The sequence below is a fragment of the Heloderma suspectum genome, chromosome 1 (assembly GCF_057233095.1).
Source record: "Heloderma suspectum isolate Gila_16-S chromosome 1, 16-S_ref, whole genome shotgun sequence".
Lineage (NCBI taxonomy): Eukaryota > Metazoa > Chordata > Lepidosauria > Squamata > Helodermatidae > Heloderma > Heloderma suspectum.
Genome location: NC_139458.1, coordinates 190,857,973 through 190,875,664, shown reverse-complemented (window position 1 = coordinate 190,875,664; position 17,692 = coordinate 190,857,973). Strand labels below are relative to the sequence as shown.

At 42.9% G+C, this 17,692-nt stretch overlaps 1 protein-coding gene across 36 annotated transcripts in view; it reads left to right on the top strand.

Annotated features, from left to right (window-relative positions):
* Positions 1–17,692, top strand: part of LOC146358556 (uncharacterized) — a 271,819-nt gene that overhangs the window by 55,695 nt on the left and 198,432 nt on the right. For 20 of the 36 annotated variants that reach the window (XR_014784921.1, XR_014784922.1, XR_014784915.1 and 17 more), the window contains one exon: positions 3,995–4,045. The exons of the other annotated variants lie outside the window; for them this stretch is intronic. The gene's annotated coding sequence lies outside the window, so the exon portion shown is untranslated. The remainder of the gene's footprint in view (positions 1–3,994; positions 4,046–17,692) is intronic. 36 annotated transcript variants of the gene reach the window in all.

The window sequence follows — 17,692 nt, the reverse complement described above, 5'->3', positions numbered from 1 at the left end:
TATGCATCTGTGAATTAACTAATATGTGCACCTTTTGAGTCAATCCTTCCATTGATTCTCATAACACAGTTGATTTGAGCAATGTTAAAATGCCAATCTTGATTTGCCTTATTGATCATAAAGTACTTAATCCAAACATCTATTGACTGATCCCTTCCTTCTTCAGCGACTGTGGAAGAGCTAATATCCTGAGGAAAATTGATCGGCTTGAGTGTGTTCATCACATCAGTTATTCTGATAACAATTTCTTCAAGAGGAACAATTCCTTCTTTGCATGAAAGTGATAGCCCAACTTGTTTTTACTGGCAAGTTAAGCCTCCCCAAATTCCACCGTGTCCAAAACCTTTACCAAGGCTGCAGTTGAACTCATTTGGACTTGCAGAGAATTGCACTACCTCGGGGTAGGCAAGGCAGCCCCAGACACTTTTGTTGGTATCTGCCAAGGTTCCCCTCCACTTACCATCAGCTGAGATTGTTATGAAATAGGTATCTGTTGGTGCTGAAAACTGTGGGTTCAAAGGAGTTGTTTGTTGTGTTGGACCCCACCTCTGCCTCATACTCAGTCTTTTGGGCAGGTACCTTGTCCTCTGCCACACCTCCCAAGGCAGCCATTTTGTGGTGGTGCCCAGGACAGTTTCTCAAATTGCCTAATGTGTCCATGGCCCAAAAAGGTTGCCTACCCAAAACTATAAGAGAGGATTGCAGTACATGGCAATTTATATTTGACACTAAGGCTGCGGTTCTGTGCACACTTACCTGGGAGTAAGTCTCATTGAGCTGAATGAGACTTGTGTCCAAGTAATCACGCATAGGATTGGGATGCACAAAATACAGTTGAGGCTTTTGTGCTTTCAGTGTGATGAATGCTGTTAATAGAGGTGACGAAAAATGAAATGTACATCCAAGCCAATCGTGGTTTTACATCCATATTAGAAAATTATTTGAAACAAAGCCGATGTAACTCTCCCAGCTGACAGTAGTCAGTCTGTTTATGAGAATGGTTAAATCCCACAGTTTGAACTTGATTGCCTTTTTAAAAAGGCATAATCTATTCCACAGTCATCATTTAATATAAAAAGAAGCAATGGAGGCTATATTACTCCTATATAGGATGAAACGAAGGATCTAGAGTGTCTCTTACCTCAAAGTGCTATAACCCTGCTATACATGCTACACACAGGTCCTCTTCTGATCAGAGGTTGTCTCCCTCCCTGCCGAGACATCTGGTAAAAATGTGCTTTGATTTCGCTTCAGATCTCTACCCTCTTTTATTGGGCCTGAATGGGTGGAAATCACAATTAAATACAATATTGCAAGGAATGAGACTTCAACTTTGTCTTGACACTGGGAATCTGGAAGCTTCTGGAAGGACAGATGTATAGTTGAATCCCCGTCAGCCAAAGCTGGTAGGGCAGTCAAGTACGCAAGTGGAAAGTCTGAGAGAAGGAAATTGGCCCTGAGATACTGGAATTTGAAGAGCAATATTAGCTTCATTCAGGCTCTGCATGTGAAGCTACAAAGCAGAGCCTGGACATGGCGGATGACTCACACACCTCCGCTCAGGAGCCAAAGGGGGCAGAGATTCCCACCATCTGTTTCCTTAACTATCACCCAGAGGATACTAATGGTAAAAATGACAGTGGGCAGAAATAGAATTTGTAGGCCAGAGCAAAACAAAAATCTATACTGCATTATGGTAAACACACGATTATGGCAGCACACAACATCATTCTGTATTATGGTAAACACAATCTATACTGCATTATGGTAAACACACGATTATGGCAGCACACGACATCATTCTTTCTGTCTGTCCCTCTCCCTCCCTCTCCCATCCCCTTCAAAATTACGCATTAACCAAAATGTCGAAACTGAAGTTATGCCAAGAGTAAACATTGTTTATATTGGGTAGCTATCACCCCCCCCCCCAGCAACTCGTTTTATTTATTGGCATGGAATAGCCTACCTAACTGGCTCTACATAGGGTGGTGGTTACCTAGAAGTTGGTTTGTACAGCCCTTTCTTGCACTTGCAGAAAACAAAGCCCTGTTCAGGAGTTATGCTAAGTGGTGAAAATCACCATGTGAGCAGGAACAGGACCGCACCAAGGAGCCCCACCCAGATGTCACATAATGTAGCTCCACCCATAGGCATCCACGCCTGCAGTGGGGGGAGGCATTGCACATACAGCTGTACACGTGTGGGCTTCCATGTGACTTCAGAACCGTGATTGTGCAGGCTTCCAAATCGCGTGGAAGGCCTTCCTGCTGCAGGTGTTTGCGCTGTATGCATGGATGAGCTATGTTTTAACATGACATTGGGGGCTGAGCTACTTGTCATGGCCCTGTTCCCGCTTGTGTGGTGAGTATAACCACTTAGCATAATGCCTGAATAGGTTTAGAGTGCGTGTACAAATCTGTTATGAGGTCAGTGGAAGAGGGAAGAGAGAACACTCAGTATTTATTTTATTAAAAAAATAGATGAGTTACCATTCAGCCCAAAAGGACCCTCAAGATGACTTAGAATTTAATTTAAAATAACAACAACATTGTAACAACAAAATTAAAGACAGGAGGGAAAACATTTTTTAAAAACAGAGAGCTGATTTAATTGTGTTCGAAAATCATTCAAAAGCCACGCAGAACAAAAATGTTTAATGGCCTGCCGAAAATGAAACAAAGGAGAAGTTAGTCTAACCTCCCTAGGGAAGAGTTCCACAGTCATGGTGCTGCTACAGAAAAGGCCATGTCCCGCATTCCCACCAACCTAAGCTCTGTTGGTCCTGTCACGAGTGTTGAAGTAAGATTTCACCCCTGGTCCAATTGGCTTCGTACATGGAATGGGGAAGGGCACGATCTTGTCTGTTGTCTCAGGCAGCAAAATGTTTTGGTCTGGCCCTGTACTCAGTAAACCGACATACAGCCAGGACCTGTTGAAATTCAGATTGGTAGTCAGACCATAGCTCAAGATCAGGGAATGGAATTTGAAAAAAATCCAGTGAATTTTGCACATTCCTAAAGCAGACCTCTTTAGTTCAGTGTTCACAATAGAGTGAAGCAGCCATACAGTTTAAGAGAACAGAGCAGCTGTTGGCTTGAGCTACTCTGTCATGTGGAATACTAGATCTCTCTATCTGAAGGTGAATTGATAAGTAATATTAATTAGGGATAGAGGTGCCTCATCATGAGTTCAACAAGTCAGCATGAAAAGCTGCACAAGGTCTGGCCGGGGTGTTTCTGTAGCGTGCTAGAAGAATGGGATGGTAAGATTCTCTGTGAAACTCTACAAATCAGGGCCGGCTCAAAGAGCTGACATGGTTGGGCACCTGCTGCGGGCCCACACCCAGCAGAGGGTCCACTGACAAGAGCCCCAGGACTTTCTCCTCTTCATTGTGGCAACCTGCTTGTTCACCTGCCTCTCACTCTGGCCTAGACAGCAATGGTGGTGTGAAGAAGGAGCAGTAGATACTGCTGCCTGCATGCTCACTGGTTCTCTGGCAAGCAAGCAGGTGATAGTGATGATGATGAGGAGGAGTTGACTATGCTGGGGAGAAGGGAGACTTGTTGAGGGAGAAGGACCCATTATGGATGTCTTCCCCAGGGGCCCTCCAAGACCTGGAGATGGCACTGCTACAAATTCCGCTGTGAGGCGAATGGAAGGTGATCTTTGCACCGAGGGCCAAACCACACGTGATGTAGGAGATCTGTGATAGGGAGGTCCCTCCCATTTTTCGTACTTTAAAGCAGCCATGGGGGGGGGGGGGCGCTCTGGTTTTGACTGGAACAATGGTGCTGAGGAAAGAATATTTTGAAAGAAATGTGTTTACAAATGAGTACATTCAGAGGTAAACAATATGTCTTCGAGAGCGGAGGACAGGAAAGCCTAGCGTGCTATGGTCCATGGGGTCACGAAGAGTCGGACACAACGACTGAACAACAACAACATGTCTTTAAATGCAAATGTTTGGGCAGATTTTTTTCTTTTTAAATCACAGATCAATGAAGAAATGAAACGGGACAGATCATATGAGTGGACATTGGCAAAGGTAACACTGCCCCAAGGCCATCTGCCAGTTGGGTGGTATATAAATTTGATAGACAGACAGACAGACAGACAGACAGACAGAATAGACTGATTCATCCATCCTTGCTTCCAGATAAACAGGCATAGGGTTGTGTTGTTTGCCTCTTCTTTGCTTTGCACAAAATAATTATTATAATGTAGGAAGTAATCATTTTCTTATCCCTTTACTGGGAAATAATCCAACTGTGAACCTTTGATAGAACTGTTAAGTATTTATTATTGAATTGTGATTATATGTGTGTGTGTGTGTGTGTGTGTGTATAAAAGGAGGATATGTGTCTAAAATAAATAAGGGGCTCCCTTGGTTGGATTTATACTGCGATATTAGATTGGAGTTAGGATATTTTCACAAATCAGATTTTGAACAAATGCAGCCAGCATAATAGACGAGGTTGTCAAATAGGAAAAGTTAACAGCATGTAATGGAATAGATGTACTAAATTAGCATTGACATCTCTTAGTGGCTCTCTTAAATATACATTATTATCTGGAGAAAATGAATCCTATATACTTGTCTGGAGCACGTTGCACAGCCATATTTCAGGGGTACACTTTTCAGGTCTTCTTTTATTCATTAGGGAAGGACACTGTTAGGCTGTATTCATTTAGTCTGATTTCCAGTTCAAGATGATGATGGTGGTGTTGATGATGGTGATGATTTTGTTTAAGGGACCCGCACCCTATTCCTTTTCTAGCAAAACCCAACTCCAGGACCCTGGTGGTTTTGGTATTGGTTGATGGATGGGACTTGTCAGAACAGTCAAAATTTGCTGACAAGAACAAAATATTCAGTGATGAGAACAATGAAATGTTCAGTAAATACATTGGGGATGGATGGGCAAGAGCACACAAGCAAAGAACAGATTGGCCCAGTTCACAGATAAGGGCAGCAAATTAATTAACCCCTGATTTGCCACAGCACATGCTGGCATGTGCCATGGCCATTTTGAATATTCAACCCCCAATTAGGCCCATGGCCTAATTGTGATGTCCAAACCCAGATTCTGTTGGTTAATTGAGGGCTAAATAACCCACAGATAACCAAGAATGAGTAGTTAAGTTGTCTGTGGGTGGTTTAACCCATGAACAGCCCCACTGTTGCACAGAGAATCAACTCAATGTTACTGTTAATTGGCATTAATTTAATGGGTGCATTTCGTCCCCAGCTCTTGCTTAGCGTTGTAACCATACTGCTGCTATTCTGGGCAAAGCAGGCAGGTGCAGTGTGTCTTTTACAGAAGACAGTCCTCTGTTTTGGAGAGCTGGCAGAGGATAGTCCTCTATTGGAAGGTGTCCAGTCCAAGTCTGGTTTAAAGTAAAAGAACCATAACAAGAGAGAGCCTTGAAGGGACCTGAAGTTGCCCGTCAACCGTTAGCACCAGGGTAGCTGAATGAGCAGACACACACAGGTCACCTGGTCACAATCTTCCCCAGTATGGTGAGATGTATTGTATTTCTGTTTCAATTATTGTTCTTATATTTAACTTGGCACCTCTACATATAAATCTGCATATGCAAATGTTATGCAAATTGGTGTCTCCCCTGTTCTGCACACTCTTGCACAGCCATTATTGTCTGGCCTATGGACACATCTCCAGATTTTGCCCATTGTGGAGGTGGGGCTATTTTGCCTCCAGTCTGCCTCTTCTCTACACTGATTATAGGTAGGACCAAAACAAAAATCTAGGCACCACTCTACTTACCTCAGGCAGGTTTCCACTCCTCCCGCTAACCTGTCTGAATACACATGTAGGAAGCTGCTTTATACGTCTGCCTTATAGTATACCAAGTCAGATCAACGGCCTGTCTAGCTCAGTATTGTCTACAGTGATTGGCAGCAGCTCACTGGGGCTTTTGTAGCCCTACCTGGAGATGCTGGGGGTCAAACCTGGAACCTTCTGCATGCAAAGCAGGCACTCTACCAGAGCTATAAGCACTTCCCTGAGCTCTGTTTTTCTCTGAAGTAACATGAAGCTAAGCCTATAGATGTGTCCATATAAATACTCTAACATCTAAATACAGGGCAAAACTTTGAAATATTCTTGAAGAAAGGAAATGTTCATTCAGGGGAATAGGACATACATTGTGGTATACAGGGGGGAAAATTGATCAAATGCATCATAACTTAGTTATAAGGATGGAAAATAACAAATTTGGGACAGATATTTAGATGTTACAATAAGTCAAAGAATATTACTAGTTCATGTGTGAATCAAAATCCTTTCAGAGAGATAGCTATAGGTTTGGTGTGTCCCTATATGGAAAGAATATTTTTTAAATGTATTTATTTATTTGTGGCAGTTATATACTGCTGAATATAATAAAATATCTCAGCAGTTAATGAGGGCCCTGGGGATGAAGGCACATTTATTTCCACAATCATGGGTTCTGTTGTTTTTAAAGACTTGGTGGGTAAGTCTAGGAGAAGATTCTTCCAGTTGGGATGCCTACGCTGATACTACAGACAGGCCTTTTGTAATCTGTCCATCCATGTTTCTTCCTTGCCTCCATGAAGGAGCCCAATATTCCCAGACAGTGGGGGATATGGGAAGTTAGGTGAACTGCAGCAGTGGGTTCATGGGGTGGAGGGTGGCAAAAGAACCAGCAGGCTGGAACAGCAGCATTCCCCCACTGCACAGCCTACAAATGTACCAGCAGTTCTACAGGGAAACATTCACTGATGTGCCCGCTCCAAGTTTTTGAGGGCCTTTGAGCAAGATGGCCCCCCTTCCTCAGTGAGTCTGTGTTTGGACCACCGTTGTCACCAGCTGCTATTACACCATCATTGCTACCACTTGTAGCTTGAAAGGCAGAGAGCCTGTGAGTAAGTAGTCAGCGGCATCTACTGCTCCTCCGCCTCACCACCACTGTTGGCTGGGCCAGAGCAAGAGGTAGGTGAACAAGCAGGTTGCCATGGCAAAGAGGAGGAGCAACTCCAGGGGTCTCTTGTCAGTGGGGCCCTACTGGGGTGTGGCTCCTCAGCAAGTGCTCAACCATGCCTACCCTTGATGCTGGCCCTGATCTGGTGAACCCCTTTACATTTTCATGTTATACCTCAGCATGCCCGCAAGCCAATTCTGATGGATGAAACTGAGGAATCTTTCCTTCAAATGATTGTTAATGAAAAGCTAGAGAAGAATGTCAGGAGCAACTAGCAATTTTGTTTGGGTTGCTTTCTTTTGAAAATGCAAATTGTCAACGGTTGAGAAGAAAATTGGCTGTTTCCTTGCAATTAACACTCAATTATCCAGCATTACTTCTTCTTTCTTTGGATACTAAATTAGAGCCTTGATAGCCAAGGATTAAAACTCTTAAAGCATCCTGATGAAACGTCTAGGTTTTAATTTTTAATTGTACATGTTACAAAAGAGGGAAAGCCACATGAGTGCAGACAATTTCAAGAGGAAATCTGTCATTTTAAATAACTCCAGTGTGACTCCTGGGAGCCAAGACTGTTGTCAAAACATAATAACTTTCAGGCGGAGGGTGTTGCAGAGGAGAGGAGAGTCAAACAATGCATATTTATAAATAGGGAAATCATTTTCAGTTGAAGTCTGGTCTCTTGAGATCACTAGGCTTTCACTGCAAAACAACTCTTGCTTAAATCCAATACGACCTCATAGCTCTGTGCTGTCCAGGCATTGTATCCCTTATCTGTTAAGATGCTAATTTCTTCCCCTTTGACCATAAGAACTGATTCCAATGACATTAAAGCAAACTCAAGTGATTAAGCATATTATTACTGGACAACCAGTGGCAGGGGTTCCACGTCACCTAAAGCCTTTGCATTGCCAGTGCTATTGTTAATGGATTCAGAAAGATCTTTTTGTATTGCAACATGATGGGTGACGATCAGAGATGCAAAAAAACCCACAACAACACATCCCCCCCTCTTTTTTTGCACCCTGGAAGCCTTTTGCAGATGAAAGATGCAAGGACAGTGGTTGGTAATTATATTACAAAATATTCACCAGATTGCTGTCTTTTTATTTGGGGGAACACCAACTGGGCCATATATTTAAGGAAACACACTCATTAGCCTTAATTACAAGCATTTAACAGTAGTAGCGCTCTCCTTGTTTCTTTTCTTTTTTCTTTGCTTTCTCCTTTTGCATTTCTATCATTTATTTAGTACATTTCTATCCTCCCTCTCAGCCAGGGAAATGAGCCCCCCACGGCATCTCACAACTGTTAAAATACCAATAAAAACAGCAGTCTGAAACAATAAATATCTAAAGCACAACAACAAGAACAAAACCCAACAGTAGTAGGTAGTAGCATAAAACACAACAACCAGAAGCTGCACATTCAGTAACAACATGCATCTAACAAAATTTGTGCTCGCTTTGCCACCCCATGGAACTCCTTTTTGAAACAAAAAACAAAACAAAAACAAAAGGTCCCAGAAGTTTGCAAAGTATAGTTGAAACTGATGTCTACTCATGTAGCATTTATTAATAGGGTGCAATATGTTATCATATTCTCTAAATCCTATCTTATGTTGATGAACTTCCCCATATGGTAATATTAATCGTATCTTACATTTCTATACTATTCCTCTTCTCCCAGAAGAAAGGGAGACACCAAAGAGCTTTTATATACTATGGGCTTTTCTACATGAGGCATTTATCGTCATTCCCTACTCACGGTTGTTTATGGGTTCTTTAGACAACAATGTGATCCTCCAGTTTGCTTCTGTCTCTAGCCAGCAGTTACAACAATTTTTTTTAGTGCAGGGAAAATTGGCATTTAATTATGAAAGTAAAAGAAAGCAGGATTTCCTTTTGTGTATTTGCGCTATTCTGTTATACCACAGTGCCATCTAGAGGTGATGTAGCAGAAAAGCAGGAAAAGAAATACTCGTGTAGTGCTGGGATCTCAATTCCGCGACGAAAGTGAAACTAGATACAACAGATTAACAGCCGATTAACAGCTTCATGTAGGAAAGCTCTAATTTAGAAGTTCCATTGCTATTGGTAGTGTGGCAAGGAGTTCTTTGGATATGCAAAATGACCTTCTCTCAAGACTTGTGTATAGCTTGATAGCAGAAGGTGCTTGTTTGATGGCTGATGGCTACTAGCTTTTGGAATTGCTAGGTGCCGCATCCCACTGCTGCTTGGATGGGACTGAAGGAAACACTTTGGCAATTTGAATGTAGCTAGAGAGAGAAACAGACTGAGTTTTTGCCGCTTAATGGACAGGAGCCTTGGTGCTGCTCCGAGGGTGTGCCACCATTCTGGGGAAATTGGAGCCACTTGCAAGCTAGCACTCTTCCTAGGTGTTTGCCTCTTTCCCCTGCCACCCCTTCTCTGTGTCTCTTTTGCCACCATTCCTCTCTCTCTTTTTGTCACTCCTCGCTCTCTTTCTGATACCCCCTTCTCGCTCTCTTCATCTCTCTTCTCTCTCTCTCTCTCTCTCCACCCCTTCTCTCTCTCTCTCTTTCTGTCACCCCCTTTCTTGCTCTCTTTCTGTCACCCCTTCTCTCTCTCCCCCTCTTCCTCCATTACCAGGAGGCTGCTGGGACAGGGACAGATCACTCTTGCCAGAGGCTTGAACCTTTGCAGAGGGCTCCTGCTCCCCATCCTTCTGTCATTCATACGAACAGAAGAAGAGCCCTGCTGGATCAGACCGATAGTACATCTGGTCCAGCATTCTGTTCACACTGTGGCCAACCAGCTGTCAACCAGGAACCCACAAGCAGGGCATGAGTGCAATAGCACCCTCCCACCCATGTTCCCCAGCAACTGGTGTACATAGGCTCTGGTACTGGAGGTGGCCTATAGCCCTTAGAACTAGTGGCCATTGATAGCCTTCTTCAGGAATTTGTCTAACCCCCTGGTGACCATCGCTACATCTCATCGTAGCAAATTCCATCGTTTGACTATGTGCTGTGTGAAGAAGACCTTCCTTTTATCTGCCTAGAATCTCCCACCAGTCAGCTTCATGGGATAACCCCAGGTTCTAGTAGTATGAGAGAGGGAGAAAAATGTCTCCCTAGCCACATTCTCCACACTGTGCATAATTTTGTACACTTCTGTCATGTCTCCCCTTACCCTCCTTTTTTTCTAAGCTAAACAATCCCAGCGGTTGTAACCTTTCCTCATAGGGGAGATGCTCCAGCCCCTTGATCATTTTAGTTGCCCTTTTCTGCACTTTTTCCAGCTCTACAATATCAGACTGGAAATGGCCGGATCAGAGCCATGTCTAGTCCAGCATTCTGATCACACAGTGGCCAATCAGCAGCCTGTGGGAAGCCCTTAAGCAGGACATGAATGTGATGGCATGCACTCTCCTTTCCCCCTCTGCTGACCTCCACAGAATAGGTCTGTAAATATATTATGAATTTAGGCACCTGCAGATGAGAATTTCACATTTCCACCACGTCAGAACTCGACTGCAACCCTGACACTTCTTATTCTGAAGTAGTCTTGTTGTTTTCTCACTATACGGCTTGAGGTCTGTTGCATCCTTGGAGAGCAAGAGGTAAGATCACCGTTGGTTCTTGGGGAGTTTTATAAAGCCAAGTCTCAGACAGCCAAGAAGGGTCTAAAGGAAATCAAGAGTGAACATCCACATTTTTACATTCATTCAGTACAGAATTCACACTGTTTGCTTTACTCAACAGACACATGTTCTGTACACACAGAAGAAACAGGGTGGCGCATGGCAACAGTGAGGGAGGCTACAGGCCTCTGGAGCAGATGTTGCCTTGATCCAGCATGAGAATCCTCTGGGGAAATTCGCCTCCTCTGGAGTCAGGGCTGCACCTGCCTGATGCTGTGTTTGTCATGATAGATAGAGAAAGGAAAAAGCTGACTCAGCAATGAGACCTGCACTCTGTCTCCCTCCCTGCCCACCGTTCCCTTTAGTTAGAATTAGTAGAGATAGATACTCAGATTAAAAGCCCCTGTCTAGATATAAACAATAACACTGATTAAACGGGATCATTTTGCCAAGGGAGATCTGGCTGTGTGGGTTGCCCATTTTTCATTCAAATACTCCAGCTTAGAGATGTAGCTTCCAGCTCTGAATAGATTGAATCACCCTTAACCCACTGAAGTCATATAGGGAAAGAAAGACAAAAAAGAACATAAAAATGCAAGCTTCTCATTAAGGTGAGTGTGTTGTTTGTCTGATAACGGGGACAATTTAACGACGTGGTTTATTTTAGGTTGTCCTCTGATGGCTAAATAATCCCACGTGACAAGTTGCTGTTGACTAGTAGCAACTGTGGTGGCAAAAGGCCAATTCTCTCGCCATTGAATTGTTGCAGAGGTGGGCAACTTGTGGCCCTCCAGATGTTTTGTCCTACAACTCCCATGATCGATCACCATTCACTATGCTAGCAAAGGCTGATGGGAGTTGTAGGCCAAAACATCTGAAGTTGCCCACCCTGAATTATTGGGATGATTGGGCCAAAATACATATTATCATCAAATGTAGTATTAAAAACCATTGGCAGCAATGGGAACTTTCCTCTCAATGGAAACAGCAGCTTGTGTGTGTGTGTGTTTTCATCAAGGTTGTAGCAGTGGGGAATCAGTCAAATTCAGCCTCCCAACCCATCATGGTCCTGTTTCCCCCCCTCCACCCATCTGTGATTTTTGTTAAGAAACCCCAGCCACACCAAATGCAACAATGCGCTTACCATAACACAGCAGTTCCCAAAGTTTTTATGGGCCACTACAGAATTGCTGGGGATCTTGGAGAATCCCTTAATAAACATTCTACCATTCTATAGATCAAGCACAGACATAACTCATTTTTTAAATAACTGTAGTCTTGCCTTTTAAATGTGACGGATGCTCCTGCTTTTGTGAACAAAGTTCTATGAACATGGCTGTAATGATTGTCAGCATGGGCAGCCTTACTGTTAGGCAGAGTGAGGTGGTTCCCTCAGGTGGCAGATACTGGGAGATGGCAGCAAGGTATTGGAGGTGTCCACTCCCTCAATTAGTCTGAGATGTCTTCAGGAGCAGTGGAGGCCACTGTCCCATCACCAGTGTTGAAGAAAGATTTAACTGCCAGTCCAGTTGGCTTTTGTACATAGAATGGGAGTAGGTGCCATCTTATTCTTTGTCTCAGGCAGCAAAATGTGTTGGGCTAACCCTGTTTATCAGCTTGAACTGGTTCAGCATTCACATGTAATGGAAGAGCACCTGGATCAGCCCAAATGGTAGACTTTGCCAGTGTATGGAAAATCAATATCAGTGCAACCAGGTGATGCTGACCAGGTGGACACCTGTGCTGATACTTTGCACTAAGGTCCTACACACATTTGTTTAGAACCATGGATTGCAACAGAGCCCAATGCTTGGCCAGGACAGTGCAGCTACGCAACCAGACGCAGAGGTCCATACGTTCTCTGATGGGGCCGGGGGGGCGCAGGGCTTTGTCTGTGCATTGATGCTTCTGCATCTGTGGAATTCACCATATGGGTCATGTTGTTCAGTGACTTCGTATTTTAACCATCGTGGTATTGACTGCACAATGGAACAATTTAGAGCTGCTTTTGTGACCTGTGAGCATATTCAAATATTATTTACGGGAAGAGTGCTAATATTAATTTCCAGTTATGGCACAGAAGTTGGTAATTGGACTCTGTTCTTTTTTCACGTTAGAAAAATGACCCCAACACAAGAGGGAAGTTAAAACCTGTAACAACAGTGGGGAAATGCAAATATAATTTAAGAGTGCCAATTTGCTGTGCAATAAAGAACGAAGTATGAAACACTTTAGAAACCAGATAAAGAATCTAATGCTTGATGATCTCATATAATTTAACTTCCTATTAGTGTGAATTGGTCTTCATTTCAGTCCTTTATAACTATTAGAGTTTTAAAAGAAACAGAAATAAAATTGCCGCATTGTTTTCTTCTCCTTCCAACATCGTTAGTCTGTGATAGTTAAACTTCCCAGGTTTGTAATGGCCAGAAAAAGGGCTCATAGATTTTTAAGGCAGAAAAGACCTTAACAGTTATGTTCTGTGACCTCGCATATAACATGAGCTATTCACTTCATCTGGGCCACAAATTTGTGGGTTATAGGAAAGACTATCTTTTAGAATGCTGGGGCTTGAAAGATAATATTTTGTTTATCTACATGCTTTTTGGAAGACAATTCTAAATGATGGGCATTCTAGTTGCTCCCACTGTGTTTAAAGTTGCATTTTTACACAGGAGTTGATCAGGACATATTACTAATACATCTTTCCACAGCAGCTGAATGACATTTCTATCTGTGTGAAGAGCTGCATGAGACCAACCACCATGGGTTTGGATCCAGACATACTTAGATCAGTTTTGGACAGCATGCCACAGCTCGTTAACCTGTGATGAGCCAGGGTGCACTCTGGTGCCAGGTTGCATATACAAGCACCGCTTGGGGGTTGTCATTTTGTGCGAACCTGGCAAGCATGGGTTGAACAACCCTTGCATAACCCTAAAACAGATCATGGGTTATGTTCATTTTGGGGGTTCCATATTCAAAATAGCAGCTGCATGAGCCCTGCACACACCACAGCCTCACTGGTGGGCTGTTGTGTCATGTGAACAGCCTCATTGAGTTGACCCATCAGAACCAATGGGACTCAAGTCAGTCATTACTAATTTAAGTTCCATAGAGTTCAATGGGGCTCCTCTAGGTATGTCTAAGTCTAGATCCAACCCCATAGTGTATAATATGTTCACCACAGAAGAGACATGGCAACATCAATACTATTCTTGTCCATTCTGAGCAACTTTTGTCTACTGCTGTGCTGTGATTTGCTGCCTATCTGAGGGCAAATGTGATTGGTACATAAAGGCTTGCCTATAAAAGCCAATTTGTAATTGATCACTTATGGAGTTAAGAGTTAAAGTCACTAAATCTACAGCATACTTAAAACCGCCCACCCACTCACTACCTAATCACTGTTTTCCAAACTGGGTTTGAAGATTACAAGTTTTGCCCCAGAAGCCTCTAAATTTGGTTGATTGGAGGCAACTTTGTAATGCATGAGAGTTCAGAGTGGGTCTCTCCTTTTATTTCAAACAGCAGCAATAGCAAGAGTTAAGACTCAGATTTAGAAATAGCAAAAGCTGAATTAGTGCTGCGTTCTAATTTATTAGCTTCCCTCCAACTCCAGACACAACCACATTAGGATGGATTTTCCATCTGATTTTGACCTACGTGACAGCCGTAAACTGTATTTTTTTTAGAAGGCGATTTCTCTTGGGGCATCTCTAGACCAGCCTAAAATCCTACATTTAAAATGGGGCTTTCTGCTTCCATTTTAAATGCAGCATCACAACGACTTCCTCTTTCCCCCACTTCCTTTCCCCCTCCCCTTCCCCCTCCTTCTCCCCGTATCTGAGTCTTCCATGATCTTTCATTGATCTCTCTCCTCTTCTTACCACTTTTCCTCTTTTCGCGGGGGGGGGGGGACTGGGAACAAAATGGGGTAATTTGATAGCTCATTATCTGCGATCTATTTAAAAACGGCGCAGGAGACACCTGGGATGTTCACTGCATCATGAAAAGAGCCCGCAAACTTCCGTGAAGGAACAATCTCAATTGCAGGATAAAAGTTCAGTGTGAAGGAGCCCTTGTTCTTATACACAAAACCAGCTACATCAAGTAATATATTTTTACAGCCCATTGATCTCCTTTCTTTAATCCCACTTTGTAGTTGTTCTGGTGCTTTATTTTATTTTACACATGTTTACATTTTACACATGTGCTTTATTTATTTTACACATGTTCTTGCAAATCTTGAGTTTTAACACTAATGGATCCAATCGAGGGAACACTGCAACAAAATTGCAAGCGAGGTTAAGCCATGGAATACTGTGGAAACAGGGCCCTGCTGCCCTCCAGATGTTTTGGACTTCAATTCCCATCAGTACTACCCAGCATGGCCAATGGTCAGGAATCCTGGGAGTTGTAGTAGTAATAAAGAAATCTGGAGAGCACCAGGTTGCGGAAGGCTGATGTATACAGTAAGAAGTGCTTACTATTTACCCACATGCACACACCTTTTGTTTAGGACATCGAACAGTGTATTAATACATTGTAGTTTTAATTGATTAAGATTACTTAAATATGGTATGCTTATGTAAAAGTATTTGTATCCTATAAGATTAATTGCCATGGTTTTTTTTCTGTTTACTGGCAAGGGAAGCATATCCACACTTTAACTAATACTGCAACTGACACTTCAAACTGCGTATACTTTTTAACTGTAAACTCAGTACAAAAGTTGAACTCACAGCATGTGCTAATCTTAGTTGCAAAAGAAAAAGGCTGTACATTTTCATTTGTTCTGACCCAAACTGATTTGTTATATTGTAGAAGGAAGGTTGGTTGATGGGCTGGTTGGCTTGCATTACATTCCTAATGTATTTCAACCAGGGGCGTTGCTAGGTTCTTAAAAGATCTGGGGCACAGACCCCTAACACAAATTTGCATCTATCTATCTATCTATCTATCTATCTATCTATCTATCTATCTATCTATTGAGTCTAAGCACACCTCTAATATACGTGTGTGTGTGTGGTGTGCATGTGGTGTGCTTGCATGTGTATGTATACGGATTACATACATACATACATAAGAAGTGTGCACTGACACCCCACCCCACTTCAGCTCAGACCCCGATTCAGCATTTTGGGAAACATCCCACTTCTGCTCGGGCCAATTTGTAGCTGGTCCACTTCAGCTCAGCACCAAACCTGAGTCAATGTTTGGAAAAATGAGTCTTTATGGTTCCTGTTAAGTACCATGGGAAATAAAAAAAAACCTGTAACTTTTTTCTCTTGGTCAGAACTGGATGATAATTTCAGGCATGGTAGCCCCCTACTATGCATTTCACCTGCCCAATGTCAGAAAAATAGGTGCAGGGTTTATATTTTGATCTTCTTTTAAAGGGAACTGCCAATAACATTTTTATTACTTGGAAGAATTGGATAAAAATTTCAGGATTCATTGCCCCATCAGAGGAGATCATGCCTGCCAAATTTCAGAATGATAGCCACAAGGGTTTTTCTGCAAGTGTAGCCTTGACATTTTGAGGCCTCTAAAAGAGGACATACTTATCTCCCCATGTTCCTTGTGGACCAGTGTTCTGAAAATTACAGACAGCCTACAGTTGTCCCTAAGTAAGAAACCAGCAAAGTTTCAGAAGGATAGGTGCAGCAGTTCATGTGGAAGGGGAGTTCTCCAATTTGGGGGTGTGATTTGTTTTCCCTTCCCTTCACCCCCTCCCCTTAGTTTTTGGGTAAATTTGTATGAAAATTCACAGGTTATTAGAGGCATCCCCCAGGCAAGAAATCTGCAAAGTTCTTGAAGGATATACGTGCATGCAAATTCTAGAATTACTAGAATTTATTTACATTTCACCAATGTTAGCAGCAGGGGAACATGCATGGGAAGATGCTATTGTACTCATGTCCTGCTTGTGGGTTTACCGTGGGCATCTGGTTGGCCAATGTGTGAACAGAATGTTGGACTAGATGGACCTTGGTCTGATGCAGCATGGCTCTTCTTATGTTTTTAAATGTAGAGTGCCTCTGAGCATATGCAGAATGTTTTTCTTTCACCACTGAGCACTCACATTCCCCACCTACCAATCCTATTCCCGTCCATGCAACTATCCCTCCTCATCCTACCACCCTCCAGCAACAATTCATAAAAATAGATATTATTCTGTGCAGTTCTCCTCTACCTCCTCCTTGTTATGCACAAGCTCTCATTGTATCTTCCTCTCATTTGTGCCAAGACTTCACCAGGATTCAACCAATGAGTCTGTTTTCAAAACTAGGGCTAAGTTATGGAGAAACTCTGAGCATGTACCAAGTGCCTTTCCCTTACCACTGAAGCTAGAATTCATCCAAACACACACACACACACACACACACACACACCAAAACATGCATTGGACTGAGCTGAAAGGGTAGTCAATTCATTAGATGGGATTGGGTAGGCACAATATTAAGCATGCAGTACTATGCTCACAATTCCTCACAATTCAGGACTTATTTCTGAGTAAACATGCAGAACATCAAGGTGCAAACCTCCCTGCAAAAGTAACTTGTGCTGGAATCCTATGCACACTTAAACATAATGGGACTTCTGAGTAGGCATACATAGGATTGCATAAATTAGCAATATTATTTCCCTCCCACTTGAGAAAACAAACCCCAAACTCCTATTTTTATTAAAGCTTTCTCTTCATAGGAACATAGGAAGCTGCCTCATACTAAATGAGACCCTGGGTCCATCTAGAGCAGCATTGTTGACACTGACTGGCAGCAGTGGCTCTCCAGAGTTTCAGGCAGGATGCTTTCCTAGCCCTACCCGGAGATGCTGGGGATTGAACCTGAGACCTTCTGCATGCCAAGCATGTGCTCTACCACTGAGCTACAGCCCTTCCTATTGCTAGATAATGGCAACTGACAAAACCGCTCCAGATTTGTTTCTCTGCAACCACGTGAACCCACTTTTCTCAAAGACTTGAGTGAGGAGAAGGGGAAAAACAAACCCTCTTGTCTGTTTGTATAAAGTCAAATGTGGTTTAGAACTTCTCTTGCCACCGAAGAGGATTCTCTTTAAGAATTCCCCAAGATATGCT